The 17,467-nt window shown below is 43.5% G+C and overlaps 6 non-coding genes across 6 annotated transcripts; 5 read left to right on the top strand and 1 right to left on the bottom strand.

Moving 5' to 3' along the window:
• The first annotated feature begins 1,736 nt into the window (after nucleotides 1-1,736).
• LOC132896544 (U5 spliceosomal RNA) lies at nucleotides 1,737-1,853 on the top strand. Its single transcript, XR_009656081.1, has one exon. It is a non-coding gene; the product is annotated as a U5 spliceosomal RNA (small nuclear RNA).
• Nucleotides 1,854-2,012: 159 nt separating this feature from the next.
• Nucleotides 2,013-2,204, top strand: LOC132897824 (U2 spliceosomal RNA). Its single transcript, XR_009656388.1, has one exon. It is a non-coding gene; the product is annotated as a U2 spliceosomal RNA (small nuclear RNA).
• Nucleotides 2,205-3,675: 1,471 nt separating this feature from the next.
• trnar-ccu (transfer RNA arginine (anticodon CCU)) lies at nucleotides 3,676-3,748 on the top strand. The gene has a single exon. It is a non-coding gene; the product is annotated as a tRNA-Arg (tRNA).
• A 1,303-nt stretch (nucleotides 3,749-5,051) lies between these two features.
• trnar-ccu (transfer RNA arginine (anticodon CCU)) lies at nucleotides 5,052-5,124 on the top strand. Its single transcript has one exon. It is a non-coding gene; the product is annotated as a tRNA-Arg (tRNA).
• Nucleotides 5,125-12,240: 7,116 nt separating this feature from the next.
• On the bottom strand, nucleotides 12,241-12,427 carry LOC132898906 (U2 spliceosomal RNA). The gene has a single exon (XR_009656599.1). It is a non-coding gene; the product is annotated as a U2 spliceosomal RNA (small nuclear RNA).
• Nucleotides 12,428-14,654: 2,227 nt separating this feature from the next.
• trnaa-cgc (transfer RNA alanine (anticodon CGC)) lies at nucleotides 14,655-14,727 on the top strand. The gene has a single exon. It is a non-coding gene; the product is annotated as a tRNA-Ala (tRNA).
• The last annotated feature ends 2,740 nt before the right edge of the window (nucleotides 14,728-17,467 follow it).

A 17,467-nucleotide genomic window follows, 5' to 3' on the forward strand; every position in this document is an offset into this window, starting at 1 on the left:
AGAAATAAAACAAAAGAGGCTGGCTATGATATAAGAAAATTCTACAACCCAGAAACAGATGGGAGCTCTGCTTTTAGGCAGTGCCTCAATCTATATACAGAGGCTCCAACTCTCCCGCCGTGGGCGGGAGATCTCCCGCTTTAGGGAACATTTAGAAAATCCTCCCGACCTCCCGCTGACAACATAAAAATCTCCCACCCGCCCTTACTACACATGATTAGTTAAAAAAATATATAACTTGATACGTTTATGTTGACGAAAATTAATAGTTGACTTTCTGCTTTTCGTGTGTCTGACATTGTATGGATGGACTCAAGTGTGTACCCCGTGGTATATGCCAATTCCCCGGTCAGTACACTGATCGGTGTAACGGGGGGATTGGAGTGAATGCCGGAGGCATGCGCATGGAGATGCGCGCATATGAATGGAGCGAAATTTGGACGACCCTATATCTGACAAGGTTAGATCACCAGACCAGACGTTAGATTCTAACAAACTTGTCTGACTTTTTTTGTCTGATTTTTACTAACTTAGACTTAGAAATAGAATATTATTAGAAGAACATCATCAGAGGGTCTACCATTGGCAATTTATAATAGTCATATTTGACATTAACATTGACTTTAGGCATATTAAAGTTTGGTCTATAGTCACTGGATTTATCTAGATCTGTTACTATTAATAAGATTTAATTGACACGAAACATGGTGAATCATTCATATACATATGCTCAAGGGCACTTCAGCCCAAAGCCACCCCATGTTAACCCAACTACATGTCTTTGAACCGTGGGGTTAACCAGAGCTGACACAGGGAGAACATGCAAACTCCACACAGAAAGGCCCCCACCAGCCGCTGGGCTCAAACCCAGAACCTTCTTGCTGTGAGGCGACAGTGTGAACCACTACATCCCCCTGCTGCCCAAGTTAATACATTTTTAAAGTCTCCCCATCAGGAAATTGAGCCCCTGTCTTCTGCGTGACAGGCAGAGATACTGTCCACTATACTAACGAGGATGACACAATAACCCTCATTTATCAGTCTAACGTAGAAACCAGAGCAGATCAAAGTGTAGAAATCACCGTATGACAGGGTTCACGTGTGATTCATGAAACGTTTGTATCTTGCCAATCACAGCGTAAGAATGATTGGGCATTGATAAATGTTGTGGGTGAAAACCATTGTCATTTAAATATCACAATCCTAAATATTATCGGTTTAGAGGCCTTGCTCCTTGACTTTACGACATGGAGAGGTGTAATATGGTCAAGAAGAGAAACTTATCTGCCTTCAGAATAGAAGCTTTAACATCACAAATCCAATGGAATAAATTATTTCTATCTGGCAGCCTGAATAGTAGCATCACAGGAAGGCAGGAAAATGTGGTATGGAAAGCACTTACTGCTGTGGTCAACAGTGTTCCTGTCAATAATCAAACTCCAGCTGATGTTTTCATATTTAATTTATAGGCCTACATCCATGATATTGGACAGATCACACAGCACTCTACTGTTCCTTTTCAAAATTCAACACCCCCACACCCCACTTGCTTATCTATCTATCTATCTATCTATCTTTCTTTCTTTCAAAAAAGTTCATTGGTCAGACATTTCTCTGCCTGTGTGCAATCGCTAGCAAAGCTGTAAAGGTGTAAGAGATTGGCCCAGGCCACCTTACCCTATACCAGCTTTCTGCACCTCCAATCCAGTGTCACTAACCTGATCCAGTGTTAAGTGTAGATCAGGTTTCTCTTCATTGACGCATAAATCTTTTGCCTTTTACTAAAGATTTCTGTGGAGGCTTTGCTCTGACAGAGCTGAACATTTTTGGTCAACAAATGTTAGAACTATTGATCTTTTTGTGTTGAAGCACTCGCCTCTCTCACACACCCCACAAGCCGATGTGTCTCTTCAAAATGATCCAGCTGTTGGTGGCAGAGTCTACCTGTGTTTACCTTTCTGGATTTTAATATTTGGAAGTGGTATATTTAAAGCTATTGACTGCAGTAAATTATCACTTCTCAGTCTTTTGGTTAAGATCAAGTGTAGTAGGTGTTCTTATCAATTTAATATCTGATATGTTCTCTAAACAAGGATGTTATATCAAGCAATTTTTTTTTAGAATGGTTGGTTGGAATAGGGGCTTGTTCTTTTGGCTACAGCCATCAACATGATGTTATAGTACCTCCAGGAATGGTACCTTTGTTCAAAAAAAGGTTTTTTTCTTTATTTAACACACTCTTTTTAAATGAAATTGATGAATAGGTTTTTTAGAGTAGTGAGTTAAAATAGGAATTTGGTTCTTTTATTCAATATGCTCATGTGGTATTATAGTAGATTTAGGAATAGTTACCTTATTTTAGAAAAGAAAGAAAAAAATCTTTATTTTGCCTGCCCTAACTTTTTCCCTATTTTCTGGTTTTCTCCATGCTCAACAACACAGGTGTAGAATTGGGTGTGGGTGGTATGGGCGTGTCCCTACCAATATTTCTGATTGAAGAAAAAAATCCCGCCCCGTGCGTGGGACACAAAGGGTTACTGTAGGTTTCCACTGGGTGAAACACCACGCCCAATTCGCTCATGAATATTCACTATGGGGGCGTGGTCACGAAAACAGCAAGCCCATGTCAATTAGCAAGTGCGGTTGCAGTGCAGTGAGCGGCTGCTCGCAAGCAAACTGTCCTTGAGGAATGTAGCGTTAGATTAGCTTGTAAAACGAATCAGTTAACAACAGTTCAGATTCAGTGTGTAAAAACGACAACAGATGAATATGACTGTTTTCTAAGTTTGTGTGGCATGTAAATAACAATCCGACTTGATATCTACAACAACTGGAGTTCATTAAGGTCACAAAGACATTATTAAATCATATCAGATTGTGCTAATGTTGGCTAATATTGTATCGAGTCTTGTTTGTGAAGTGCCTGCAAACTTTTGCAGCCCGCTAACCCTGAATTTGAAGCGCTTCAGTTAAGACCTGCAGAGCCCTGACCAAGTTCCTGTAACATGACACATGTAAACAACAACAACAACAACCCGATGGTGATGTGGACATTGTTCGCGGCCCAGACACCTTTTAATCAAATCAAACATTTTCACGGAATCAGCAAAACAGCCTCTGCCTTCTTGATCAGAAATGTTTGGTTCCTCCGCCTCTCTTTTGAAAACATTTTTAAGTGTGTTCTGAATTGAAGAAACACATTTTACACAATTTCCCTTGACCAGAACACTATGTGCGCTTCAGCAGAACCCTGTCCCTCCCTCCCCCCTGCGCTCTGGGCTCAAGGATACAACAGAAGGGCAATAATATAACAACAACCAATCAGAATTCAGATACATTCTGTTGCCAAGTAAAATTATAACCTTACAACATATCAAAAAAGTTCTCGAGCGCTCGTGCTATTTTACCGTTAGACCAATCACTATACACATAGTGTATAGTGAATGGTCTAACGGTAAAATAGCACGAGCTATTTTACCGTAAGACCAATATTATGGTCTACCCATAATACTGAAATGTCATTACGTTGCAAGCATTTGACTTTGGTGCAGACCCAGCAAATTATTTCAAACTGAGCAAACACAAAAGAAGTTTCTATCGCGGAGATGAGAGATGGCCGAGGAACGAGCCTAGCTATTTTTGAGTGGCTGCCCTTTTTCATCCTGTTGTGACAGAGCCCCAGTGGCCTAATGGATAAGGCACTGGCCTCCTAAGCCAGGGACTGTGGGTTCGAGTCCCACCTGGGGTGTGAGGTCAGCAGAGTGGCGCAGCGGGAGCGTGCTGGGCCCAGAGGCCGATGGATCGAAACCATCCTCTGCTAGCCGGTGGTCTTTTTACTCTAACGTTTTCCAGAATACAGCTTTTGCAGGCTCCAGACCCACAGAAAGTGAGAGGTCAGCAGCGGGAGCGTGCCAGGCCCGGAGGTCAATGGATCGAAGCCAAGTCTGCCAAATGTTACTCCAACGTTTTCCATGACCCAGTGATTGTGGGTTCGAGACCCGTGTGGGGTGTGCAGAGTGGCGCACCGGAAGCGCGCTGGGCCCAGAGCCCAGACGCCGACACAGTCCGCTGCTCTTTCTAGCCACTTTTCTTCCCAAAATTCCCAGCAGAGGCAATAAACGTCATCTATCTGTCTTACTAGAAATTTGGTTGCTGGCCTCGAAAATTGTCCATCAGGAGGCCTGATTTTCACTGCTCTGTCACTAGTTTGCCATTCGTCAGTGCTTTGTATCACGCAGACAGGCACATAGGCATTATGGGAGTGAAATAAGGCCCACCGCATCTACCAATTGTTGTCACAGTATGTTACCCATGTGTACGACTCACAGATCAGAGCTCTTTGGGCAGCAAAGATCCTGGTCAGTGAATCAGGAAAAATCAGAGTGATTTCATGGTTTTCTAACTTTTTTCCACATGTTCTTCTTAAGCACAAGACATAAAACGTAATTAATCAAGTGCCCTGAATTGTACACGTACAGTCGTTCATTTTCTGTAGCCATGAGCTATCTCAGGGGTAACCCAGACACAATCACACCTCTGGGCTATTCAGAGTTTTCGCTTGACCTTCTCTAGGTCTAGGGACTGGGGCAGGAACCTGGAGCACCCGGTGCAAATCCTCACAGGCACGAAGAGAGCGTGCATGCTCCAGGCATAAAGGCTGCCGGTCACCCACTAGGCTCAAGCCCAGACCCTGCTCGGTGTGAGTTGACACTGCTAACCACCGCAACATTATGCGACCTATGTAAATTCAGTACAAAGCTGTGCTTTCCAGTGTAAAATCGCTTGGCTACAACTGGCAGTGTACATGCTTCCAAAGAAAAGTCTACTTACTTAAGTCGGGGTAAAATGCCTTGTGAGCAATTTGTGACTGGAATGAGGACGTGCTGACATTAAAGTCGGACGTTGCAAGCGTTTGACTTTGGTGCAGACCCAGCAAATTATTTCAAACTGAGCAAACACAAAAGAAGTTTCTGTCGCAGAGATGAGAGATGGCCGAGGAACGAGCCTAGCTATTTTTGAGTGGCTGCCCTTTTTCGTCCTGGCGCGGCAGAGCCCCAGTGGCCTAATGGATAAGGCACTGGTCTCCTAAGCCAGGGACTGTGGGTTTGAGTCCCATCTGGGGTGTGAGGTCAGCAGAGTGGCGCAGCGGGAGCGTGCTGGGCCCATAACCCAGAGGCCGATGGATCGAAACCATCCTCTGCTAGCTTGTGGTATTTTTGCTCCAACGTGTTCCAGAAGACAGCTATTGCAGGCGAGGAGTGGGCAAGGAGATGTTGTGATTATTTAACAGATTGTCAGCTACACAAGAAATCCTGCCTCAGCCAGCCCCAGGATGTTTGTGTGCCGCCACCAGCCTTCCATCCCCTGCCCCTGGCCCAGTGGTTTGAGGAAGTGCATGCTAAGGATGGTTTCAGCCGTGGACCTCCACTGTGCGTTTGGATGTGTTCCACTTCATGAGGCGGTTCGCTGACGGTCTCACCACAGAACACCATCCACTGTATGGTACGTTCTGTTCTAAATTGTCAGGCACAATTTTTGAGTGGGACAAGCAGGATATCTGTCATCTGAAGGAGGCCAAGCAGGCAGAGCTGAAGAAGAAACACCCTGGCTATGAGCCAACAGATGCTCAGGTGTTGGCAACCATCAGCACAAGTGAGCTAGCGAGGCACTGCCGCAGGACAACCTGGGGGATAGAAGAGACGCGTGCACTCATCAAAAGTCTGCTTGACTCCATGTGGCAGCTGGCGGACAGCACTGGACTGCACCTCATCAATCACAAGAGCATGCCTCGAGTGTGGGAGACACAGCAGAAACACCTTGCCTGCATCCAGGATCCACCAGGAGTGCAACTGTACACCAACACTGGGTGAGGGGTGGAGAAAGGGGACAAGACACTTGATACTATTTTTTCCTCTTTTTCTCTTCTTTTCCCCCTTCTTTCCCCCCTTTTCTTCTTTTTCTTTTTTCTTTTCTTCCCCCTTTCTTACAGTCCATTATGCCCCTCGCCTGGCCGGGAAGGCAGCTATGCCAGCCACTATACCACCAACGCTGCAGGCCTACCCTGGGGACATATGCCTAAGTGCCACTGCTTCTGTATTTGAGGCCCAGGCAACAGCTGATCAGCCCAAGAGCTGCGGTTTCTGTAGTGTAGTGGTTATCAAGTTTGTCTAACAAGCGAAAGGTCCCCTGTTTGAAACTGGGCAGAAACAGTGGTGGGTTGGTTTATTTATTCATTCATTTTTTGAGCGACTGCTGAGCTGTGATCTCTGCTCTGACTGTGCCAACTACGGAAGCAAGTGTTTGCTTTTCACCAGCCAAGGTATGGACACATTTGCTGAACAAATCTTACACAGTGACTCTCCAGTTCTCTGTTTGTGGACAAACATACACCTGTCGCTTGTTGACAACGAAAGGAAAACACGCAGGAGCCTGTGTTGTTCATGGCTTCATGGGTCGAATGTGCGCAGGGGCAAACTGATGTCATTCAAACCTGCAAACAACTACTTACAGTACGTTGCTCATGGAAAGCGGAAGGAACAGTCCTCAGTCACCTCCTTGGCCCGTCCAAACAAGACATTTGATTTCTTCCCGTGATGTTGTTGCAGCGCTTTTCGATGCTGAACCTCGTCACACTCGACCACCAGCTCATCTCTACAATGCCAAGGCCATGCCCCTATTCTCGTGACAATTGTTTAAGTGTGACCCGCATTCTTTTTGAGGCCCAGGCAAGAGTTAACACATGCGTGTTTTCCGTATTGTATTGGTTACCACGTTCGCTTAACACGAGTGGTCCGCGATTCGAAACTGGGTGGAAACGGTGCTGGTTTTCTTGAACTTGGCAGCGAACAAATGTCGAGCTGCCATCTCTGCTCTGTCCGTGCCTTTTGGAACAATCCCAAACCGAGACGCTGAAAAAGCTTTGCGTGTTTTCTGCTGTGCAGTGGTTTCCCCTTGCACCTAACAAGCGAATAGACGCTCCTGAGAAACCTGGCAGAGCCATGCTTTGCCTTTTGAGCTCTGCTTTCGTTAATGTCCAGTTATCACCTTGCTAAAATCAGGTACTCTCGAAACAGCCAGAAAGACAGACCCTTAACGTGACCGGATTGCTTTCTGTGGATTAGTGGTTGTCATGTTCTCCTACGTGCAGACGACCGTCGGGACAAAACCTCATTTGAACAGTTTCCCTGCCTCTCTGGTTTTCTGTCAAGGTCTGTGACGGCGGCTTTAAAAACAAAATCGAGCATTAAATCTACATTTCTGTTGACTGTGGAAGCATGGACATTGCAATTGGTCACAAGGAGGTGGTGTTCTCAAATACCACTTGGTTGTTCATTTACGGAGTGAGGTCAGGTCAACAGGGCTGCACACGGCATCAGAACACTGCAAATTGGCATTGACTCTGGAATGCTTCATCATGTCTCAATGAGTATTTGCCGGCCAACATTCAGACACATTTGCTTATTAACTCTCAAACCGTGACTGTGCAGTTCTCCATTTGTGGAAAATAGGCAAAGTAGCTTGCCGCCAACGAAAGACGCCCACGTTTTCACAAACCGATGCGATTCGACTACTTGCAACACGAGCGGAAAGAAGAAGGAGCAGCCCTCGGTTACCTCCTCGGCAAGGCAGTGACAAGCAACCGATCCGTTCCTGCTGTTTCCTCACCATGTTCTCTGCCTTTCATCAGAGCAATGAAGCATTAAAGGGTGTGTGTTGGCTGGGGATCTAACCCAGGTCAGCTGCTTGGAAGGCAGCTATGCTAGCCACTATACCACCAATGATGCAGGCCTACCCTGGGGACACATGCCTAAGTGCCATTGCTTCTGTATTTGAGGCCCAGGCAACAGCTGATCGGTCCCAGAGCTGTGGTTACTGTAGTGTAGTGGTTATCATGTTTGTCTCACACATGAAAAGTCCCCGGTTCGACACTGGGCAGAAACAGCCCTGGGTTGGTTTATTTATTTATTTTTTTAACTCGGCAGTGAGTGACTGCTGAGCTGTGATCTCTGCTCTGTCCGTGCCAACTACGGAAGCAAGTATTTGCTTTTGACCAGCCAAGGTATGGACACATTTGCTGAACAAATCTTAAACAGTGACTCTACAGTTCTCTGTTTGTGGACAAATATGCACCTGTCGCTTGTTGCCAACGAAAGGAAAACACGCAGGAGCCCGTGTTCTTCACCGCTTCATGGGTCGAACGTACGCAGGGGCAAACTGATGTCATTCAAACCTGCAAACAAGTACTTACGTTGCTAGTGGAAAGACCAGTCCTCAGTCCCCTCCTTGGCCCGTCCAAACAAGGCATTTGATTTCTTCCCGTGATGTTGTTGCAGCGCTTTTCGATGCTGAACCTTGTCACACTCGACCACCAGCTCATCTCTACGATGCCAAGGCCGTGCCCCTATTCTCGTGACAATTGTTTAAGTGTGACCCGCGTTCTTCTTGAGGCCCAGGCAAGAGCTAACACACGCGTGCTTTCTGTATTGTATTGGTTACCACGTTCGCTTAACACGAGAGCGGTCCGCGATTCGAAACCGGGCGGAAACGGTGCTGGTTTTCTTGAACTTGGCAGTGAACAAATGTCGAGCTGCCATCTCTGCTCCGTCCGTGCCTTTTGGAACAATCCCAAACCGAGACGCTGAAAAAGCTTCGGTGTTTTTTTTTTGCTGTGCAGTGGTTTCCCCTTGCACCTAACAAGCGAATAGACACTGCTGAGAAACCTGGCAGAGCCATGCTTTGCCTTTTGAGTTCTGCTTTCGTTAACGTCCAGTTATCGCCTTGCTAAGATCAGGTACTCTCGAAACAGCCAGAAAGACAGACCCTTAACATGACCGGATTGCTTTCTGTGGATTAGTGGTTGTCATGTTCTCCTACGTGCAGACGACCATCGGGACAAAACCTTGTTTGAACGGTTTCCCTGCCTCTCTGGTTTTCCGTCAAGGTCTGTGACGGCTGCTTTAAAAACAAAATCGGGCATTCTCTACATGTCTGTTGACTGTGGAAGCATGGATATTGCAATTCGTCATGGGGAAGTGGTGTTCTCAAATACCACTTGGTTACTCGTTTACAGAGTGAGGTCAGATCAACAGGGCTGCACACGGCATCAGAACTCTGCAAATTGGCATTGACACTAAATGTCACTTGAACAGCCTTGAAGGACACACCCCTTAGGAGGCATGCTTTGGTTTTAGTTTTGTTGCAGAATAAATAAAAAAAATCGTTAAAAACGTGCTCCAATTTGCAAAACAGACGAAGCCAGAAATGCCAACTAACTTTTAAGCATTTCGCATCTGATGTCACTTCTTTGAACAAACAGTAACTTACCAGGAACGCGTTCGTGTAATGGCGGACTCAAAGAGCCAAACTTTTCCAAATAAACAGAACATGTTCCTGGTCTCGTATTAAAATACAATTTAGACAGTAAACTATTAAACATGTCTAGTCTTATCAGGTATAATTCCCAGGGGTAATATAATTTTCAGATGCCTGGCACTTTAACGGAAACAAAGGGTTTGGGATGTGACAGCTTGCTTAACCAAAAGGAGCAAACAGTTGAGACAGTCTGTGCGTTCAGAAACCACAAAGAAAGGCTTCAGAGGTTCCACTGAGATTTGAATTCAGATCACTGGAATCAAAGTCCAGGGTGCTAACCATTACACAGCCAAAGTGTTGTTTTCACTGTCAAACCTTTGAATGATATAATGAAATTCCAGCAGCACATGAACACATGATTGAAGGTTTTACCTGAAATCATCAACCTGTGGGAAAAAAAATTCTCAGAACCCTGACTGCTGGCTACATGGTTAATCATTCGTTGTTGTTTGTATTAATTTCTAGTTTTGTAATTTATCAATCAATGTCAACAGGCAATTGACATTGTAACCACATGATAATCCAAGTCAAACGTCACATGTCGTTCCACGAACTAAAACTTTATATTTTTACATCTAAAAACATAAAATACCTACTGATATTGTAATATGTGGCAGATATTCACAACAAACTGAAAAAAAAAACAAATTTATCTGAAAAGGCATGCTAGCTGAAGCTTCCATTTTCACTCACGTGCAGGCAAAACTCCCGACAAGCATTCACTAAACACAAACCATGAGTATAAAACCCATGGCCCGTTAATAACCCACGATAGCAAATATCAAAAGTGGGATTCAAACCCACAGCTCCCGAAAAGACTGCAACCTAAACACAGTACCTTACACTACTCAAAATCTAGGTTATACTTAACCAGGTTAATGACACTGTATTGGAGGTGCAGAAAGCTGGTATAGGATAAGGTGGCCTGGGCCAATCTCTTACACCTTTACAGCTTTATTAGCCATTGCACACAAGCAGTGAAATGTCTGACCAATGAGCGTTTTTGATGGAAAGAAAGAAAGAAAGAAAGAGTTGGGGTGTTGTTGGATCTGTAGCCTCGGTCACAACCGGCCGTACGTGCTCCTATGGCCGGTCTATGTGCAAAAAACGCAAGAAAAGCACGGAGGGCGCGCATGTGACGTGCTGATTTTCGAGCTGTAAACTGGCCGCAGACCGGCTGCAGAGGTTCTTTGTCATGTCAAACAAACTCTACGGGCGCTTATGTTTTTTTCAGGTTGCAAGACAAACTTACGGCCAACGCACGTCTTTCTCCATGAGCAAAAAAAAAAAGGCAGCGATTTGGGAAACGCCAAAAAATCGTATGGCCGGTTGTGACCTAGGGGAGAGAATTACTGCAGACTAACGGTCCAGTAGCTTGTTGAACATGGAGAAAACCAGGAAATGGGGAAAAGGTCAACCCAGCAAAGAAAGAACTTTTTTCTTTACTTATTTTTTTAACAAGACAATTTCTAGATCTACTACCATATCATGTGAACAGATAGAATAGAAAAAGCTCTATTCCCACTCATTACTTTAGAAAACTCACTTATCTTTATTTAAAGAATATATCAAATAAGAAAGCTGTTTCTTTGTATTTAGAACAAGGCACTATTCCTGGAAATCAGGGCTTTGAACCGGAATTTTTTTCCTATTGGTTCGTTCCGAACAGAAACGGAATTTTAACGTTTCCGGTTTTGGGTTCCACCATTAAATAGACGTTCCCGAACCGGTTAGAACAAAAAAATTTCGTTCCCGGAACGGTTAATTACGTTCCCTGTCAGCTGTTTAACAAATGGCTATAAAATTATGTCTCTGTCTCATCCAGCTTAAGCCAAATGTAGGTTAATTCTATTACAACCTTCATTAAATAAGACAAGAAATAATTCAAAACAATTATTATTTCAAATGTTGGCGATTTGGATTCTCAGTATGTCTTCCCATCTACACAAACAGAAAAAGTGCCAAAAATGAAAGATAATTCGTTTAGTGTGTTACCAAAGGCTAGTCAGGCCCTATAGAGGGCTACCGCATGACGTCACCGCGCCGCGAGATTTTGTTAGGCGCCATATTGGAAGTACACATCTATGCAAGTACATACATACATAAAACAAACTATAGCTGAAATGTAGCCAGGGCCGGTTCTGCCCTAATCTGGACCCGGGTGCAACATCGTGCAACCCCCCCCCCCAAAAAAAAAAAAACAGTCTAAATCAGGACAACCATCACATAACTATAACTATAAACATTTTATATCAACTATTTTAACTAAATGGGCTATAATAAATAAGCCTGCAGGCAGCCACGGCGGGCTGCCTCAGAAAAGTAACCATTTGTCCTACCTTAAAACTCGTTTTGCATTTTCTGCCTCCTTTTTTGTATTTTCAACCCTCCGTTTATTTTCTTTCCTTTTCTGAAAACCCGATTTGTGTCCAGACATTTTGTTCTGCTACCAACGAACTAACTCGTCAGGTCTCGTCTCTCGAGCCCGCGATGATTCCCGTGGGAGGGGCAACAACTGATACATTTTTACAAACAGCCAATAGGGAGGTTGCATCGTTCAGGCTCTTCTTTGCTCAGACACTCAGTAATGCACTTACTCACTAGCAGTCCACCTTCCCGCGCTCTCCATTCAATCAGCGAACGTCACACAGGAAGTGAACCCCAGCGGGTCATAGAAACTTGCGCAGGAGAAGAATGACTATTTGTAGGCTACAGAAACTTTGAGGAACGAAATAAAAACCGGTATTAACCGGTTACCATTATTTTTAATAAGCGTTTCTGTTCCGGAACATAAAAAATAAAGTTTCTGGTTTCGTTTCTGTTCCATGTGAAATAGAAAAAGTTCCCGGTTTTCGTTTTCGTTCCTTGAACCGGTTCAAAGCCCTGCTGGAAATACTATAAAACCAGGTTGATGAGTGGAGCAGAAAAAGCAAACCCCAACTCCTTGGTCTAAAAGTCTAGTTAATATAACATTTTCAGTTAAATAACATGTCAGATATTAACGTGATAAAAACAAACACTATGCTTCATCTAAAACAAACAGCAGAGAAACAACAACTTGTTACTGTCAATGGCTTTAAATATACCACTTCCAAATATTAAAATCCAGAAAGGTAAACACAGCTAGACTCCACCCCCAACAGCTGGATCCTTTTGAACAGAGACATCGCTTTGGGCTTTGGGCGTGTGTGTGGTTTCCATGCAAAAAATTCGATATTTCTAACATTTGACCACCAAAAATGTGCAGCTCTACCAGAGCAAAGCCTGCAAAAATAAGCTGAACTCATTAACATTCCTCTCCCTGGAAATCTGTAATATATAGATTGAGGCACTGCCTAAAAGCCCATCTGTTTCTGGGTTGTAGAATTTTCTTATATCATAGCCAACCTCTCTTGTTTTATTTCTTTACCGTTATAGTTACTATACTGTTTCCTTATGTTGTACAAAACATACACAGAAAGAGAATAGCTCTGCCCTGATGAGTAGAGTCAGGGCACTGATTTTATTTACAAATTTGATTTCACCATTGCTGAGACAAGAATACAAAAAAAATAACATATTGGAAAAATAATATCGTATTGAAAACTAAATATAATACAATGAATCCGCTGCCCGGTACGAAACCCCGGGATAAAACCCCAGTGGGATTAGAACCTCCCAGGAACGGACTCCTTGTCTGAATGCAGCACATGGAGCTCTGGGGATTCGAGCTTTGACTTTGAAAAGATGATCGAGGTTTTGTTAAAAAAAAAGTGCAATTGAGGAAATATTTAAAACACTAAGCATCGACATTATCAGCATACTAATATTAAGAAATTGTGTTATGAAACTAGAAAGACCATTAAAGAGTTTTCTAGAGTTATAGTTTGTTTGTAAAAGATGAAAATATTGTTTTCGAAGTGTGCACGTTTTGCACGAACCAATAGAAACTCAGGCATGGTTCCAGAGAGCAACGAGCAGGCCAGGAAGGGCAGTTTGGGGGGGGGGGCTTGCCGTAGTTAGTTGGACAAACCCTCAAACACAGCAGGGGAATTAGCACAAGTGGTAGAGTGCTTGCTTAGCATGTAAGTAGTAGTGAGCTTGAGGCCCACATTCTCCAAAACAGTAACTGCCATCTTGCTTGCTTTTAACAGAGAAAAACTTTCTTGTCATCTTGCAAACCATCTGAATCATCTGCACTTTCAGCCAAGTCAAGATCAAATTTCTTTTGCCACATTCAAAGCATCACATCTGTGAAAACAGTCAGTATTTGGATTAAACCCACAACCTTGGCACTGTTTGCAACAATGACCAAAATCAACTAGCTGCATACTACTTTTCTGCTGATATGCTCCTCTGATGAGCTCCGAATGTTAGCTAACACAGATTCCTTTCAGTTTGCTTGTCTTTATTTCCTGAATTGCTGACTGACCTCAGTATCTCCAACTCACATTTTTCAACAGGGTTGTCATATTCCCACCATCCACTATGAAATTCTAACTCTTGCTTGTGTGCAAAGTCAGCTTAGACAGCTTTTACAAAGTGAAAATATGATGCTTACCTGCTTGTATTAGCAAGAAAGTCCAGGTTCGAGCCCCGTGGCCGGCGAGGGCCTTTCTGTGCAGAGTTTGCATGTTCTCCCCGTGTCCGCGTGGGTTTCCTCTGGGTGCGGTGGTTTCCCCCACAGTCCAAAGACATGCAGGTTAGGTTAACTGGCAACTCTAAATTGACTGTAGGTGTGAATGTGAGTGTGAATGGTTGTCTGTGTCTATGTGTCAGCCCTGTGATGACCTGGCGACTTGTCCAGGGTGTACCCCGCCTTTCGTCCGTAGTCAGCTGGGATAGGCTCCAGCTTGCCTGCGACCCTGTAAAACAGGATAAAGCAGCTAGAGATAATGAGATGAGACCTGCTTGTATTCTTAAACCTGCTGATGAAAAGCTTGCATCTGTCCTGAAAAGGCACTTTTCACCACCTTCTACCCAACTGCTGTCATTGAACAACAAAGCAACCAATGCTTCCTGAGGCATGCCCCAAAAGTGTGAGAAGCATGCCAGGGACTCCATGTCAGGAGATTGGGTTGTTTTAGTGGCAAAACCCTTGAAGCTCACCAACTGATATTCAAGCAAATGGGAGTCAAATTACACTCCCCCAGAATAATGTCCGCTTCTGGGCAATCACTCACTTGAAAATAAACAAACAACCAATGGAAACTCAGGCATGGTTCCAGAGAGCAACAAGCAGGTCAGGAAGGGCAGTTTGGGAAATTCCCGGTATTTAGTTGGACAAACCCTATCTAGCTGCTGGGGAATTAGCTCAAGTGGTAGAGCGCTTGCTTCGCATGTAAGAGGTAGTGGGATCGATGCCCACATTCTCCAAAGCAGCAACTGCCACCTTGCTTGCATTTTAGAGAGAAAAAACTTTCTTGTCATCTTGCAAACCATCTGAATCCTCTGCACTTTCAGCCAAGTCAATATCAAATTTCTTTCGCCACATTCAAAACAGCATAACTGTGAAAACAGCCACTACTCAGATTAAACCCAAAACCTTGGAATTGTTTGAAACAATGACCAAATCAACTCATTGCACACTATTTTTCTGCTGATATGCTCCTCTGATGAGCTGCGAAGGTTAGCTATCACAGATTCCTTTCAGTTTGCTTGTCTTTATTTCTTGAATTGCTGACTGACCTCAGTATCTCCAACTCACATTTTTCAGCCAGCTTGATATTATTCGGGCATTACAAGCCCAATTGTAGTAAAGGAAATTGGGAGGTGCCTGACTCCCACTGTCTATTGACATCTGTAAGGTCTTCATCCTTCTCCAAGGTTTCTTTCCATGCCATATAATTTTGACAGAGATCCTTCAACGTCTAAAATGACTTTCCTATCGATCTTAAGCGGCAGCATTTGCATAGGGTATAATATCCTGGGAAAGATATTCATTGTAATCAAACTTTTTCTACCCATCCAAGATAGCGGAAGATCAAACCACCTGTTAAGGTCATTTTTAACAGATGTCACAATTGCTTTAAAATTTAGTTTATACAGTTCTTTAATGTCTGCTGAAACTCTGATGCCCAGATATGTAAAACCTGAGGTTGACCACCTGAAAAGGAAACTTACAGGCGTTACCCAGTCCCCCAAGTCACCCAACGGTAAGGCCTCCAACTTCTCATCTCATGATCTCTTGCCGCTTTATCCTGTTCTACAGGGTCGCAGGCAAGCTGGAGCCTATCCCGGCTCACTACGGGTGAAAGGCAGGGTACACCCTGGACAAGTCGCCAGGTCATCACAGGGCTGACACATAGATACAGACAACCATTCACACTCACACCTACGGTCAATTTAGAGTCACCAGTTAACCTAACTTGCATGTCTTTGGACTGTGGGGGAAACCGGAGTACCCGGAGGAAACCCACGCGGACATGGGGAGAACATGCAAACTCTGCACAGAAAGGCCCTCGTTGGCCACAGGGCTTGAACCCAGACCTTCTTGCTGTGAGGCGACAGCGCTAACCACTATACCACTGTGCTGCCTAAACCAGGATCTAAGCAACAAAAATCTGAACAACATAAGAGTGTGTTCAGTTCACTTTGTATGAGGTTTTTAAAAATTTTGATCAATGCCTGAAAATTAAGCATAACACCATATTTCTACTGTCTAGCTGTGATGGTGCTTCTGTATGTTCTCTTGAGAGTAAGCTAAAGTTAAAAATCACAATCAGCCATCTGCTGTCAGCTGAGGTAGGCCCACAGGGTATGTGATTCATGATCTACTGTATATCACTGTATATGTAATGTACACGGTACACACTTTTGCTTTCACCAGACATTTGTCACCAAATTTCTGTGCTTTTCATTCTCTGACCCAGCCACAGCACATCTGGTAATAGGCTTCTAGTCCCTTGAAACACTTCAGATCCTCAGCAGTGTGGGGACTTAGCAAAAATATTAAGTAGTTGATGATGTGTGGGTATGTCATAGCCAGCAGCAATGCATTGTCTTCACTTAGTTCCTCTCCCATTTCATATGGTTTCAGGCCATTGATTAACTGCAATTTCACCAGATAGCAGGCTCTTACACTGGGCTCTAGGCCTTCTACATACTTTCTAGCAGCTTCTGTCTTCTTATTGCAATTTCTTTTAGTCAATAGACAAAAATTGATTTAGACAAAAATCAAGATTTTTTTTCTGCATGAAATGCAAGCACTGTTTGTTTATGGAAATCAATATCTCAAATATTGCACACATCCAGAACTTTCGTGTTTTGGTGGCATCGGTGAGAACACTGTATTGGAGGTCCAGAAAGCTGGTATAGGGTAAGGTGGCCTGGGCCCATCTCTTGCACCTTTGCAGCTTTGTTAGCCATTACAAACAGGCAGAGAAATGTCTGGCCAACAAGCGTTCATGATAGATAGATAGATAGATAGAAAGAAGGGGTGGGGTGTTGTGTGATCTGTCTAATGAAAAAGTAGGGGAACGAAATACTGCAGACTAACAACCCAGTTGCTTGTTGAGCATGGAGAAAACCAGGAAATGGGGAAAAGTTAAACCAGGCAAAGAAAGAATTGTTTTTTTAAGCAAGATAACTATTTCTAGAGCTACTCCAACACCATGTAGATGCATAGAATAGCAAAAGCTAGCCCTAATTTTAATTTTCTACTGTAAAATATCTATCTGCTTTTTTTATAAGGAAAGCATATCAAAGACAGAAATGATCTATTAAAGAAAAAAAAGTTACTTTTCTTTCTTTTTATTTTTTAAACAAAATCACCATTCTCAGAAGTACTTTAATACCATGGAACAAACCCCTATTCAGTCCCCCCAGGATTTCATGGGCCTTTTTTGTGATTGTTGCAGGCTAAAATGTCTGATGTTGTTGGGGGTTTTCCAAAAATTTGCGATGAAAGTTGCGGTATTTTTTAGGTTTTTGTTGCGATTACATTGCGGAAGGAAGTGAAAGTTGCGAGAAATTGTTGCAATTTTCTCTTTTTGTGATTAAAATTGAATGATATGTTAAATATTAAGTTATTACTGAAAAACTATTGATTAAAAAAAACAAAGACACTGAGAAATGGTCCTATAAACAACTTAACCAATATAAAAGATTACCAGGA

This window comes from Neoarius graeffei, chromosome 1 (genome assembly GCF_027579695.1).
Source record: "Neoarius graeffei isolate fNeoGra1 chromosome 1, fNeoGra1.pri, whole genome shotgun sequence".
Classification (NCBI taxonomy): Eukaryota; Metazoa; Chordata; class Actinopteri; order Siluriformes; family Ariidae; genus Neoarius; species Neoarius graeffei.